The 16,265-nt window shown below is 49.0% G+C and overlaps 1 long non-coding RNA gene across 1 annotated transcript; it reads right to left on the reverse strand.

Annotated features, from left to right (window-relative positions):
* On the reverse strand, positions 1 to 2,237 carry LOC115252934 (uncharacterized). Its single transcript, XR_003891235.1, has 3 exons — positions 1,417 to 2,237; positions 871 to 904; positions 1 to 362 (listed from the first exon to the last, which is right to left on the reverse strand). It is a non-coding gene; the product is annotated as an uncharacterized lncRNA (long non-coding RNA).
* Positions 2,238 to 16,265: the final 14,028 nt, after the last annotated feature.

A 16,265-nucleotide genomic window follows, 5' to 3' on the forward strand; every position in this document is an offset into this window, starting at 1 on the left:
GACAAAAAGGGGCCATTTTTATTTTTGAATGTTTGTGAATTTTTCTGGCCTAGAGAATCTTTTGGGAACAGTTTGAATGCAGAGATCAAAAGGTCCCGTAGGCAGCAAAGTCTTATCTGTCAGTGGCAAAGTCAACACCAATCAGAAAAGTGACGCCGTTATCGAAGGGACCCGTATCAGTCTGATCAGCCCCCACATCCTGGGAGTCGCTCTGTTTTTTGGGTAGCGCTGGTGACACATTCTCCCTCTTCGCCGGTGCACATTTGATCCCTGCATACTTCCTGAGGCATGAAAACAGTCCTGGCATTTGGAGAAAAGTCAGCTCGGAGTGGCATGCCGCTCTTTGTGGGGGTTTCTTAATACTGCAGATTCAGAGAGGAGGAGGAGAGGGGAAGATTCTACACATTCAGGTATAAAAACATCAGGCTTAGCATGCAGCTAATCAGCACGTAGCATGTTATTCTGGGGCTCCTTCAGACTAAACACACCCACATCGACTCCTAATACAAACAGTTCAGCAGTAGAAACACAAACGCTACTCCATCGTCCTTTGTCAATCAAGGAGCTAAAGTCACATCGTTTAATCAATATACTCATGCTCATCTCATGCTCCAACTATTATCTTATAGACTTAAATCCAATAAGCATTTCACTTGATTCAGACACTCTTATGGATTAAGCTAATTCTTCTAAAGCTTCATTCACATGTCTAATGCACGCAGGACATAATTTGGTCTCTATAGACAGACATTAGCCGCTAGAATCATGCAGCATCTGGTAGCTAGGAGGCCCAGCTTAAGAATTAAATGAACATTGATTTAAAATCACACTCTGTTTCATCAGGTCAGCGTATTGAATCTCTAAATTTACCTCCCCCATTCTTCTTCAGGTGTCGCTTCCACTCCTGTAGAAAAAGAAGAGACAAGAAGGTCGATCACGACTGATCTGAGGGATTAAAAACATGTCAGGGGCGCATTTCTATACTTTAGTTTGTGGTTTTGACACCGCCAGATGGCAGTTGCCACGGAAACTCAAACCCTTAATGTCAGAGACTTTTCTCAGAAAGAACATTAGAACATTACAACACTATATAGAAGCTGCAGCCGGAGCCTCTGGGAGAATTGGCCTGTCCAGAACGCATTACTAAATCATCTCACTTAAACAAGTCTGATGAATATCTCTCCAATGTGTGAGTGAAGAAGAGGGTTTCTATTAAGCTGCTCAGAAAACAACGTGGGCAGGGGCTAGATTAAAAATTGAAAAGGAAAAAAAAAAGAGGAGCAGAGCTCAGGTCTCATCTGTGTCTCCGTCCCTCTCTATACTCGGAGGTGTGCTGTTCAATCAGCCTCCATTAGTAAATTAGATGTTATCTTCCCCGACTGGATCGATGAATTATCACATAACAAGATGTCGCACCTTGATTTGCATTACTGGTCCTGACGGCAGGCAACAAACGTATTATTTCTGAAGGACCCACCACTGCCGGGGCGACGACGGTACCGCGTTACCTACTCGTGCTGGGAGGGGCGCGGCTGTGGGCTGAATGGGAGGACTGGTTGGTGGGACATGCTAGCATTAGCTGTAAACCTGTGGATTTAAAGAAAAACATAGAACAGCCGGGGAATGAAAACTGAAAGGACTCCTAAGGAAGTGTAGAAGATGCTGAAGGACCAACAGTCCTGGCTGGTCAGACGCCCCTCCCCCACACGCCGTCAGCCTGGGCCGGTCCTTCAAGGTGTGGTGGAAATGCAATAAAACAAAACAGATTCCCAGAAGTTTTTAGACCCAGTTGAATAAATTCCCAGCAAAGCAGATTAAAGATAAGAGTTCTCCTGTTTCAGCTACCTTCTTCTAACTTTGGTACCGAGGGTCGCTATGACCTCACCAACCGAACGGATGAAGAGTACGACCCGACAACTCGACCCTTCAGATTAAACTTTGGCAGTTATTTTAATGGTCTCCCCCAGTAAACAGGCTAATTTCAGTAAAGATGAGTTGGAGAGTTGGGAGCTTGTTTGTGTGTTTTCTTCATCCCTTTCGAGGTCATAGGGAGGATGTTGGAGCCTCTCCCAGCTACAGACGGGTAAAGGTAGCTACACGCCTGGATGAGCCGCCAGCTCGCTGCAGGGCCAATGCGAGTATGTGGCGGTTCAGTTCCTTCCTCAAGGGTACCTCGGCAATGCTCTGGTGTTGAACACCTCCACCTCTCAGTCCGGCCCCCTACGGCCGGAGCTGCTGCCGGCCCAAAGCTAAAGCTCGGAAAACAACACGGAGACCAAAGGAGGCAGCGGTGCTTCGCCCCCCCCCCCCCCCCCCATCCCCGCCCCGTGAGCCCTCACAAGGCTTTACACGATTGTAAACGGTTGTTCACATTAAGGCCACGTTTATGGCGTGCCACTAACGACAGGCGACCGCGTTTGCTTCCCATCTGTGCACCGGAGCACCGGAGCTGCGGCGAGACTTCCAAACCGTAGGTGCTGATCAGCAGGGAGATCCGCCGCCGCCGATGGACACGGCGAGTTCAGGCAGGGCGGGAACGAGCAGGGCGGCGGGGAGACTGAAGAGGAGAGGCGGCTTCAAAGGTACGTGGGAGTAGCAGAAGGAAATGAGGAGTGCTCCGAGTGAGAGAGAGAAAAGAAAACCTGTGAGCAAAAGGAATAAAGCGTCCGTCCTCATAAAGTCAGGGAGTGGACGAAGGACACGGACGACGGGGAGAGAAAGCGATGGGATCTGGAGGGAGGGGATGAAAAATGGAACATGAGGCTAAAGTAGAGGAGGAGAGTGAAGAATGTGCCACTGGATGGCTGAGTAAAGGGAGCTCTGGTCCCCATAAAGTCGCATTACTGCAGGCTCATAACGCAGGAAGGCTGCTGCCTCCACAGATATGAGCGGCGGCTTTGGCACATGAATAATTCAGGTGGCGAGAAGGACGCAGGGATCCACAGATACTGTGGCGCTCGGATGAGCCTTTCCGCCGGCCTCGGGAGACACGGCGCCGCAGGAGAAAGCACCGGTTAATCCACATCACCGCCAAGATCTGACCTTACAAACCAGTGGCACCACGGCTGTTGGAAGCCTCCACATCCTTGGGAGGGAAATTTACACCCTGCATTATCTGCAGGCCTCATTAGGGGAGGGCGGAATGTGCTGGTGCTATACAAGAGGTTTGTTAGCATGGAAAGGCACGCAGTCCCTCTGCGGATCGGGAGCCTGCGCTAATCTGGCCAGGAGAGAGTTAAAGTTTCTTTGCATGCATCCAGCAGCAGCAGCTCGGCTAATGGGAAGCAGGCTGCGGAGGAACCTGGCCGATAGGGATTAGATGGAGAAGTGATCACAGGGAAGACTTCATCAAAAATGCTGAGGCACCAGGCAGCTCATTACTACTGTAGCAGCACAGCCCGAGCCCAGTGGTCCCGCTCTGCTCCCTGCATCACACACACAGGCATGTTAGCTACACAGGGCTGACACACACACACACACACACACACACACACGCGCGGCACAAGCCTCCAACACAATTAGTCCCATTGTTCAGGCAAACATGCCCTTGTAAGCCTTTGTTACAGGCCGCACTTGTCCCGTTCATTATGTCTGCGCCGACAACACATGTGCAGACGATAAAAGAAGCACGACACGGCAGCGAGCAGGCTTCAAACGTGCACGGTTTATATCCACCGTTATTACGCCGCGAATCCATAGAAAAGCAAAAACTCATTTTCGGGCTAAAGCGCGCAGGCCCCTGTGAGGGCGGCTAAGGCGATTATTGTTTAGGTGCAGCGGCGGGTCGGGAGCGCGCGGGAAGGTGGTGAAACAAAGTGGATCAAGACAAATGCGAAATACAACAGGATCCATCAGAGGGACTAGCTGGACCCCGAAGTCCCACGTCTGAATCACAGAGACGGTGCGGCATTTGCCTTGGAATACACAAACTGGTTAGCAGCGCGTGCTAAAGCGGGCCCGCGTCCCTCGCCGTTCTTCAAGCTACGACACGCATAAGTCACTGTTGCACAGGGGTGTTTTTTCCATGACAGGTCGGAATTTACATCACCAACGGTGCTTCGAACGGTTCCAGAAGAGCTGAGTACCGTCCATGCTAATGCTAAAGCGGGAAAAAAACCAAAACAACACATAGCACCGGTTGTTGTGATGTAACTACTAAGTATGGTGCTTCAACATAAACACCCCAGTTCCAAAAGTGACGTGATGTAAAGGAAGCCGTCATTAACAGCGCCACAGAGGCAGCACAGGTTGACAACATCCGGTTTCCATAGAGACCTTTTGACCAAACAGGATGGGACGGAAAACGTCCTGTACGCTCCTCCGTCGCTCATTGATGTGTTGACACAGAGAGACGGCCGTGCGTGCCCATTTAAAGTGCCAAAAAGAACAAATATGTTAGTTTCTATTATCCGCACAGCCCGTAAACAGACAGCAAACATTAGCTGCGGCTAACGGCGACAATGTGGCGCAACAGCTTGCGGGCATAAACTGATCACAGCCTGCAAAATGCCAGAACCAGCCTGAAAAGTCAGACGCAAATCACAAAGATAAAGACAGATGGCCGAAACAAGTGAGGGAAAACGGCAGCAGAAACTTTCCCCACGACAACAGCACGCTCCAAAGTTCACACGTCTCACCAGTCAATATGCGCAACCGAAGTAACCGACGCAAAAAAGCGCACGTGACCCGCTGGCGGGAGATCCGCCGCCATCTGCCAGGCAGGGACGAACAGACGATGATATTTCAGGAGGAAAACGCAGATTTGTCAGCTGTCCTGGATCCAAAAACGGCTTCAGGTGGCGGTCTGGCAGGTTCCGTTCTGCCGCACGTTACGTATAAAAGCACACGTTTACCTCTTTGTTCTGCGGCAGACTGCGATTTAATCACGTTAACTATAGTGGAGCTGGCGTGCATAACGAGATACTGACAGTACGTGTCGGTCTAATTAGAAGCTGGGTTTGGAAAACATACCTGTCAGGAAGCTGATGGGCTTAATGCCGGGGTGAATGAGAGGCGGTGATAAGAGAAGACGCTTCTTCTCTGCCTTCCTGCCATTATGGCCATAATTGCTATAAATTGTATTTTTGCTATGCATTTAGACGCGTCCCCGGCCTGATGAATGTACAGTGGAAATGAAAGTGACAGGCTAAATGCGCACAGAGAGGCTTTGCTTTATTTTGGAAGAATTTGTGGGAGTTTCCATCAGTTAATGCAAGACAATTGAACAAGGTGTTAAAAATAATAACCAGCCGTGCTTATTCCTGTCCTGTTGTGTGTTTATTCATCTCAGGGCTTTGCTTTGCATTACTTTGCATAATATCTCGGGCGACTTAAGGGCCTTTTACCTGGGCTCCTAATAGAATTCCCTTCACGAAATTCAAATGTGAACATTTCATTTTGTTTAGGGGGATCTATTTTATTCATCTTTTCTCTCGGTCGGGACAGAACTTCACACTCTCTGGGTGTGATTTACCTTGAGATGTAAGACCACCGACAGCCAGTTCTTGTCTCCAAAAGTCCAGCATCCAGAAACAACTGCTGATTTTTCAAGTCGCTGCATCAGGATATTAAGTTCCAAATTCAGTTCAGTGCTGTCGGGTCCAACATGAATCCTTGGGATTAGCTGGTGTAGGGTTGACTTTGCGCTCCTTAGTGAGGCATTTGGGTTGGAAAAATACAGAAATCTACAACCGGAATGGTTATTTTAGTCAGGATACGCATCACAGAAAGCATGTTAGCAAAGGGTTCAGGTCCAGCTGTAGCTTAGCTCAGCTTGGCTAATGTTAGCTTCATTTGCCCTTTTTGTAACCTGTAAAACCTCTCCTCTCCCCACATATTTGGTTGAGGATGACAGTTATCCATCTTCTTCTTCTCCTTCTAGCTAGCTGCTTTGTGCTAATGCTGAAACCTGCACCCTGGAGGCAAGAAAGAAGAATAAGAAGTGATACTGTCACACCTTCATTACAATCTGTTTCCAGAGGTGAGTGTGCCCATTTTACATTTGCATCTAAAATAAGTCAGATTTCCATTTAATGGTAATTGTCATACATCCCACAGCTGTGCTGCACATCTGAAGGGACCCCCCCCCAGCCAAAGCATTATCGTGTTAAATAAAAACATGCATGTTTGCCCGCGTGGGGTTTAGCTAGCAGCAGCTCCTCAGCATGCAGAAGGCAGGAAAAGTGGAGAAATTTATCTGAAGCAATCCTCAGCCAGCAGTCGGGTGAATAATTAATGAACCACGCTGCAGTCAAGACTGGTTTCCATCCACAAAGAAAAAGCGAAATAAATAATAACCAAAATAGAAATAATCTTATTCATAAGGGCAAGAGTGGAATGAGATCCGTGTCTCTTCTTGGTGGAGGCGAGGAGGATGGATGTTATCGCCTTGTGTGGCTTTACGCTTCATCACGCGCTTGTACGGCCTGAATTGATGGAGCCGTAGTTTAAATAATGCTGATAATATGGATGATTCGCTCAGGTTGGCTACTGCTCCGAGGGCACTTTAGAGTCACCACCCAACCCAATTCTTGAACCTTTTTTGCTCCGCGTGATTGTATGTCAAACTTAAGATATGGAAATAATTTGACATTCCCTGGTATTTCACTCTGCTTCTGCCTGTTCCTCGGGCCCCTTTGAACTAAGATTTGGCTCCTAAATGGAAGAATTTATGATGAAACGTTCAAGATAAAGGCCCCCGCCTAACATGGAAATGCTGTTTGGCGTTAGCAACTGTCGTCTTGTATGAGTGCACTCACATGAAGGAGGTGTCATTGAGAATCCACAAAGGTCCACTTGTGGGTCTGAGCCTGACACGGGCAGGTCTGGAGTGTTGGTGAGGTTCCCCCGGAGTGTAGCGGAAGCTACGCTAATGTTCAGGATATCTCCCGGAATAGAGTCCATCCATCTCTGTAACACGCTCCTCCTCTGGGAGGAGGCGCAATGATCTGCAGGAGACAGTATGCAGCTTCCAGGGACGGTTTTCCGTCACACGCTCTCCACACCTGTCTGACTCTGAGCTCTACCTGTAGCACGAGGCAAGCACTGTGAGCGGGGCCACCTTGTGGAGAGAGCCGGTACTGATCTGGATTAGCGTCACCTGTGGATGAGTGTCGGCCGGATAAATGCAGACTCACAGCAGAGTGACAGGAAGGGACCGTGTCAGTTTTTGCAGCTGCACAAACACGTCATCTACCCTCTTGTTGGGGGGGGGGGGGGTTCCCATCTAATTACACAGCTGTCACCACACTGTAATCACTCTAATCTCTGGTCAATCATGGCAAAATAGAACGGGGCCACTGTCTCATTAGGAGGCAGGGCCCCTGTTCACCCGTCATGTGTTTGTCTTCTGGACCTGGAGAGATAGACTTGTCAGGGATTAAAACACACACACACACACACACACACACACACACACACAGGGATGGAGGAACATCAGTGCCAAGATCATCAGTCCTTTACCGGATCTCAGTCATTTCCAACCTTTTGGATTCACCTGTGTCAGGTAGAACCAGTGCAGAGGCTCTTTATTTCAAACACATTTGAAAGACACCCCCCCCCCCCCCCCCCCCCCCCCCGCCCCCCACACTCAGAAAAGAGAGAGAGCTGTCAACTTGGGTCAATTAAATGCCCGTAGATGGTCTGCAGTTCAAAAGGAAGGCATTAAAAATGATTGCTGGTGCTTTGCTGTGAAATAGCTCGCGTCTGAAAATAAAAACACACTTATATTTATAACCCACACTCACATATATATTCACATATATATGAGTTCCCTGGACTCTACTGGCGGCTCTCATGTTCGTTATATTGCATTATGATATAAACTTTATACATGATCAGTCAGTGAGAGGTTAGCACCTTATTTGGGAACTCCTTCTGACCCAACCGAGCAGCTTCTGCTGCAGAATCAGCGCCGGTCCTGCTACAACCCACGGATCTGAGCATCTGGGGGATGTGCCGGACACACAAGTCCGATCCACAGAGGTCACAACTTGCGGGACCTCAAGGATCTGTTGTAGAAATCTTGGGGTGGAAGAGGGGGGGCAACACCTGTTTCTGGCATACTTGTCAGGAAGTCCATACTTGGTCTTGAGAAATGGTGATGGTGTAAGTGATTGGGTGTGTTGTAGACTTCAGAGATCTCATTGATCTTGATGGGGAAGGGGGGTCACAGGACCAAAGCGTCCCATCGGATAAGCGACGACTCCTGGTGTTCCAGCACAGAAAGACTGTGACATCACTCTGTTCCCCGCAGAGGACTTCAGCTCAGATTAGTATGTACCAATGTGAGCCAAGACGTGTTTTTATCATAATTAGTTGGTAAGTGGCGTCCACGCTGACACGCTCGGCTAATGAGATGTCAGAAGTGGAGCGCCACCCGCAGGGAGCGTGCACGCCGTCTCTGCAGAGCCGGTGTGTCCGCTGTGGCAGTCGGAACGTTTAGGAAAAGAGCCTGGTCAGCCTTCAGCCCCGAGCCTCCAGAACATCCATCTGGATGCAGAGATGCCAAAATGGCAACTTCCTGCTGGAGTCCAAACGTTAATGAGGTGGAAACTTCAGACGAGCAGAGTACAAACTTTTAGTATTTCCAAGAGCATTAACGGACCCGACTGAGGGGGAAACCGGGGGAAACAGTGGCGTTTTTCCACTCTTTGGATCTTGGATCTCAGCTCCAGGTTGATACCTGCAACGACTGCATGTTCCAAAAGGATAAACAGTCCAGCTTAGCTCCCGAACAAGGACTGTGGAAAAAGCATAGTGACCTCACACCCTCAACATCCTTCCAAGGAGTGTTTTGTGCACACCTGAGGAACACACACGCGCACACACACACACGCGCGCGAGATGGAAGCAAATCATGAGTCCCACAAAGCAGGTCTGCTCTGAATCCTTAATGAAGCTAAATACATTTTGTGAGGCTAAAGTCACCTTGGAATAAGAACCCGTCCTTGAATTTTCCCTCAAATCTGATGGAGGTACCGCAGAGGCACCGTAAATTCCGTGAGAACGATTGTTTTCCCGTCACATGCACATTTCCATCTGACGGATGTGAAAACAAACCGCTCGTTGGGGTCCGCGTGGGCGCGGACGCAACAACAGCCGTGTTGAACTTGGCGAGCACCAGCGGATGATTTCCATGGTCTCCTTCTAGGAATCTTTTGCCGGATTAAACAATGGCGTCGTTTTAAGACCGCCCACCTCTGGGGCCTCCGAGAACTTAATCAATTTCTTTGGCGTGTTCATTTATATCTCGGTGAGGGGGGGGGGGGTTGTGGAATGACAATGATGCCGGGCAAAACAATGCAAAACTTTTTCAGCAAGTCTTAGTATTCCTCAGTATTCCTCACACATTTCTATAATTTCCCTACTTTCACAGGGGGAAAAAAGCACATATTCCAAAGGCGGTTGTATAAATTGATAGAGTAAGAGCTCCTTCCGCCACCACCCCCCACCGCAATGATGGGAACACCATTGCTATGCATCAGAAATAAGACATTCTTTTCACAAATATGGAGAAGAGAAGTGCGGAGAGGGGAAGCGGGAAAAAAATCCCCGTGTATTCAAACTGGAGGCCCTGCTGAATTGATGGGCAGCAGGCGTGCGGCTTTTCTGTGGGGGAATCATTTGCATAATGTGAAAGTGTTTGGAGTCGGAGCTGAGAGCTGAGAGCTCTCCTCTTGTGGGGACAGTCAGTGAAGTGGAAGGAAGAGAGCGAGCGGGAGGGAGGAAGAAAGAAGGAGAGGCCGCTATCAGCCGGAGGGCCGACGCCGAGGTGCTGCAGGTGGGAGATGTGCGCTCCCGATACGCCTTTCCGCCCGCCGCCACCTTCCCGTTTCATCTGCAAAACAATTTACCAACAATCTCCCAGACAACCCCGGGCCGATACGCGCCTCCACATCCCGCCTTTTGAGCGCCGCGGCGGAATTGTTCCGACTCCATCCGGCTAACGAATCTTGCGTATAGTTCCGACTTTGCTGCGATAATTTAAAAAAAAGGGAGGGCTTATTGCTGCGGAAACTGATATTCGGCCAAATTGAATTCTGGAGCTTAAGCTCGGATCAAACACCCGGACCGACCGCGTTACACCGTAACGCTCCGCTCACCCTCAGCTCCCGGCAGATCCGCCGCCGTCCCGCTCTAATGGAGACACGGGACGCCGGTTTTAGAGACAGCGGCACGTTATTCCACCCTTTATTGGTTTTTTTTTTTGTGCTGGTACTTATAGAAAACAACATAAAGGTGTGGCGGGCAAAAGGTAACAGACTGCAGCGGTGAGAACGTGTCTGCTGCATGATTAATAGCCTTCTTTTGATTTATGTCTGCACTTACAGAGAGGAGCTGTGTACCGGGCTCAGGATTTGAAGATCGAAGTGAATGATGCTTCGGTCATACATTTTTCAGCAGTTTTGGTGGTGCTCGCCACTTCGCGGCTGCTGCGAGGAATATCAACAACGGCGTTGACGCGGGCAGGCAGGAACGGTGGAAGATCGCAGCCTTAATTAGGAATAAATGCTTAACGCGGCTCCGCTCGCCGGCATTTTAGGACATGAGCCCCAAACATGGGGCGGACCGTCCGTGTGAAGTAGCACCTTGTACAGCAATAGCTGGCATTCATTCAAAGCGTTGACTGCTGAATATTAATGGCCTAAAGCCTGCCAGCCAGTCGAGGCAGAAAACTTGATTGGCGCTGCATCCTCAATCAGCCTCTGTTTAATCTCCACTGAAAATATTCCTTATCACAGGCTTGGTTCACATACAGGCAGGAGTGATATTCATTTCAGAGGAATCTCAAAAATAGACGATGGTAAAATGCTGCGCTTCCTGAGCCCCAACATGCTGCTGCAGCATATTTACTGCTACTTAATGGTTTGGCCTCTCATTTTTCTTCTGTTTAGGCTAAGTGCGGCTGACCCTGAGCGCTCCAGTTTAGCTCCTGATGCCTGTTTTAATCAGGGGGCGACTATTTCTCCGCCTTTAATCAGCTCGATCGGTGATGCCACCAGCTCACGGTGAAATAGATCCGGGGCCAAAGGTGCTGGACGCTGCCATTTAAATCCCATAACCCAAGCAACAGCACTGTCAGGATAAATACCAATCTAAATGAACACGGATGGCCTCATAAATATAGCAAATTGACGGCGTTACTGGTTTCATAAGCGTCTTTGAGAAGGGAAAAGCACAAATATCAGTTGCAGGACTGCCAGGTTTTACAGGCTGGTGACCAAATCAAGTCGTCACACGGTTTATCTGATAATAGGATGAGCCATGGCGCTGGAACTGGCCAGTGGTCGGTCATCCCGCCCCGATAAAGGCTCAGGACGCCGTCTTGAGCGCCTGTGATGTGTTTGCAGATAATCCGCCACAGTGAGGACCCGGGTTCTTTACCCAGGCTTTCACACTGGCATGACAAACACGCATCTTGGTCGCGGGTCACATGACATCTCTGCAGGTTGTCACGTGTATTAGCATCTATTTATTAGTGTGGAGATACCAGCAAGACGGGAGGAACAAACACACACTTAAATCTGCACTGTGCTATATATAAACATGGATTAATGACGCAATATTAACGCAATATCGTGCAATATCCCAGTGATAATATCAGATGCAATAATTAGCAAAGATTGAGTTGTCGTTTGGACTGTTGCGCTCTGTTTATACGCGTATTTGTGTGTTGTAGCCGCTGAGGAACGCTTAGCACAGCTGGACACTGTGCAGTCGTAGCACTAATTCCAAGTTCTGGTGAAGTATTCCTGCACTAATATGATCAGTCATTAAGTCTTCATCTCCTCCTCTGCGGCCACATCACAGATGTGGCGTCTCCTGATTTCTGCTGCGGCGGAATAACAGGATCTTTCTTCACGCTTCCCCCTTTCAAGTCAAAGAGTCGGGTCAGCAGGGTGAAGGTGTGATGTGCTGTAGGTACAAATGCACCAGTTTGCTGGAGCCCCCATGAATGTCAATAACCTGCTCCGTGACTTCCTCCTCCCTCTTCCTTTCAACTTATTCCTTATTCCTCAAACATGCAAATCAACTACGGTAATCAACAAATACCTCTGGTCACCAGTCGCTCCACCAGACACACTGACAGCCAAATCTGGGTCTCCACCCACCCGTAGTGCAGGATTCTGGGCTGTAAAGTATGTGCGAAGGTCAGAAGGTGAATTTCCATCACCCAGCCTCCCTTCAAGCGTATTTATAACCAACCAACCATTTATTCCGCATCAGGACAGTAAAAGTGACGCATGAAACCAAATCTGTGTTGCTACACGTCCAGATTTCCACACGGGCCGTCTGACTGTCCCTTGATATATTTCACATATATATAACAAATGTGTTTTTCGCTGGTGGCTGCGGGATGGAAAAGAAATAAAGGCAAAAGCCCATTTAGCTCCCCCAGCTCCCCTCCCCTCCACCAGCTCAGTCCACCAGCATTAATTTAATGCTTCGGCTCTCTAATATAGTAATCCTATAAAATTTCATGCTATTATAATTTTGTCCATCACCACCTCTCTGAAGCTCGCGTCTATTTTACATTCCATCAGATCTGAAATGAATCAGACCCCCCCCCCCACACACACACACACACACACAAACACACTCCTGTCTCTCTCATAGCTGCAAACCTTTGAGAGAAGCGCGGGCAGGTTTTCAGCACCATTCACTCCTGGGAGATGCAATCGTACGAGACCTTCATCTGTAATGGCGACGTGGGAGCCAGTGGAGTCCAGTTAACGCGTACGATGAGTCACATGATCATCAGACGGATATAAACGTTCCTGCCTATCCGACCAGATTAGGACGTGTCACTTTTGCATGGTTTTAAATGTGGTGCAAATGATCACCTGAGGTGGTTTGAGCAGCGAGCACGAAGGCAACGTGCTGACATTTAACCTGATTCTGGCTCTTTATTAAAGGGAAAAGTGTCCCAGACGGTCTGGGATTAATCACGCTCCATTAGCCTGGTGATTGCTGCATCAAATTTAAAGAAAAGGACACAATAAGCTAATGTTGGCGTATCAGCAAGGCAGAGCTGCCGCTGGGTCGGCACTGGCCCGGCCGTCCTTGATGAGATCGATTGGGAACTATTGATGTTCTCTTAGCATGAACAGAGTTGCGCAACAAGCACAGTCCAACCTCATCAGAAACACACACACACACACACACCTTTGTTTAGATTTAAATCAATCACTTTGGCGTCGGCGGACGGAGGCCAGGGACATCAAGAGACTCCTCAGTGAAAGCAAATCAGTCTGTTTTAGATGTATAATCCGGTCCAACACGTCCACACAACGGTGAGAGTGGAGATCATTATTAGAGTGGGAAGTGTTGGGATCTGTGTGTGGTTTCAGGTTTTCCCTGCCTCCTTCTTTCTGAACGCTAATCACCCTCATGTGTCTTACCTGTGTCTAATCAGCCCCCCCCTCCTGTTCCAGACTGTCTCTCCTGAAAGTGGCTGCTGTCCTCTGTGATTCTCCTGTTGTTTCTCTTGTTGTCTCATAGCAGTTTGAATGAATTCTTTGGGTTTCTGGCCAGACTTTGCAGTCTAATTCTGCCTGTTCAGACTCCCTACTAGGAGGTCCCAGTAGGTTCACCAGAAGATGCAAAACTGGGCTGTGGGGCTCTGCCCAGTTACAACCAAGATGATAGATATAGTTAAACCATAAAGGATTAGCAATAAACCAGGATTTCTTCAGGATACTTTAAAAATTCCAGGTGTAGAATTCCTAAAAACATCTTTTTCCCTTCCGCTCTTGAAATGAGCCAGTACTTTTTTAAACTTTGCAGAACTTCCACCTCCGTCCTGAAGGAATCTGACCTTTCCTTTGTGATAGTTCCTGTCTGAATTTTCTCCAGTGAGCAAAACTGGATTATCCCCTCGTGTCAGCCTGCAGAATGCTGCTCTTTGAATCGGGCAAATTAAGAAAATGACGTGGAGGATTGAGAGTCACAGAGTGTGGGGATGAGCTGTTAATCTGGCCGGGACACACACGCACAGATTGTTCGCACGAGCCGACTCTGCCAACAACAAAAACTTTGAATAGAAGGCTTATTGTGCTGGCTCTCAGCTAAAGTTCCTTTCAGGCAGGTTTATGCAGACAAAGCAGAGTTATTAATTCATGGTTAAACATTTTAACGGCTTGTTTGAGTTCATTTGCGAGAACAAACAAGAGGAGCCGCTTGGTTAATTCTTCAGTTTGATGACACACTCCTGATATCAATAGTCAGTCACGGAGCGCCGCGCCACAGTCTACTCAGTTAAGCACTGGTCCAGATCGATACTGTGATGAATCGACCGGTCCCCCGGGCACGCCCCGCTGCTTAGTCGGCTCCGTGGAGACCTTCCTGGGGGCCGTGTTAATCCTTCCGAGCTCACTTTGCTGGGAATCCCACTCGAACGGTCGGGGAAGGGGAGCGCGGCGCTCGCGTATGGCGCCCTAATGTTGTCAGCGTGCAGGTTGAGCCTGAGGCTTTGGGTCGCCACGCCAGGTATCCCGGCGCCGCTGACAGATGAGAGGAACTAGTCAGTTTATTTGGGTCCTCGTGCACGTCTGGTGCAGCAGGGGCCTGTCCTGCTCGAGGTTTCCTCCTGTTAGCTGCCCACAGACGTGCTCCATGGCAACCCGCGCTGTTTAAATAAAGTTTGACTGAATGGAATTGAATCAGGTCGACTTTAGACTTGATTGTTCTACCGCCGTGTTCTTCAGATCACTGAATCCCCCCTTTGTCTTTTCCCGGGAATTGATTTTTTTATGGTTTTAAAAGACGCTGCAAATTAAAAGGGTGGTCTCGTCCTATTTGTCTGGCTTATTAAACTCCTGTCAGTGCAGCAGAGCTCCACCTTTGTTGATTTAAGGGTTATTAACGACTTGGCACTTCTTTACTCTCAGCTCAATACTTATTACTTGGGAATGTTGCTGTTTGGCACCTTGCGTCCGCATTAATTTTCTTTAAATGACGTCGCGCTGCTTTGATTCCTGCGTCCGACTCTGCTAATCCGGGTTACCTCGCTGTGGAACGCCTTTAAGGATCCATCTTAAAGGCAACTCCGGGAAGCAGCTGATAGTGGGAAATTTGGCTCTTCCCCCCGATGAGCACGAGCCTTTCCTTTATTTATTGGGTCCGGCCCCTGACAGGAGCAGGAGACACAGTGGAAGGAGTGGTTTAATCAAGCTCCCGCGCCCCAACCTCCTGACTGATGCGCAGCGACGCGTGTTTGTTTATCCGGAGCACAGCTGCCGGAGGCCGAGGTGACGAGGGAATTCTCCCCCCCCCCTCCCCAGATCAGATGCTGCTTTCTCTCCACGGTGGGACTGTGGGACAGGAAAAGGGCACGGAGCATCTTGAACCTTTTCTGAGGAGATCTAAAGGTGTAATTAGAAGCCGTCTGAAATGAGGACAATTATCTGCAGTTTCAGTGTCTGTGCCCCACCCCCCCCCCCCCCACCCCACCCGGGTTCTCTCAATGGGCTAAATTAGAAAACGGGCTCAAAAAGATTGATGAGTTCAATGTTTTCCAAATGAGCAGCCTTATACACATAATTACAGCACGGAAATGAATGGATCATCACGATACAAACTCGGGCAAGAGGATGCTAATTGCTCATCAAACGGGGAGGCTGTAGTGTCAGCTATACAACTGCAACGTTTAGGGGGGGGTTCTGCAGCAGATTAGCGCGATCCATCTTCCTTTTGTCCGCGTTCATTATTCCATTTGCGCCCTAACCCCCGTGATCCACCCGTAGCCTCCGTGCCAGTCACCACTGTGCTGTATCACGCTTGCGTTGTGCTCTTGATCATCGGCCCGTATTGCGGACGTCTTCTCAGTGGCGCGACCTCGGCTGAACTTCCCCCGGGGTCGGGGTCGGACGGAGATGAGCCGGACGTTCTGTGACTGGCCGGACATCAGTAAGTAAAATTTAGTGGAGTGATCTCGGGGATAATGACATGATTAATTTGAATAAATCCCCTCTCGGTTGTTCGGAGGTCACAATTATCATCAGAGGTTGCGGGACTTCAGAAACAGCTGCCATGGCGACGCTTCGGTTGATGGAAATGAGACTTGCCGTGAAATGGGGCGGCATTAGACCTTTGAACGCGCCATTCTGCGTTTCCTTTTCACTCTCCACACATTTTCCTTGACCGTGCGGCTCAAACAGCCCAAGATATTCAGTCAGTGTCGCACACTTGACCCTCTCTAATTTACACGTGGGTTGGCATTTCTTTCTCTGCACTTTATTTTATTTTCAGACCGGATTAGTCAT

Source organism: Takifugu rubripes, chromosome 16, assembly GCF_901000725.2.
Source record: "Takifugu rubripes chromosome 16, fTakRub1.2, whole genome shotgun sequence".
NCBI classification, from domain to species: Eukaryota; Metazoa; Chordata; class Actinopteri; order Tetraodontiformes; family Tetraodontidae; genus Takifugu; species Takifugu rubripes.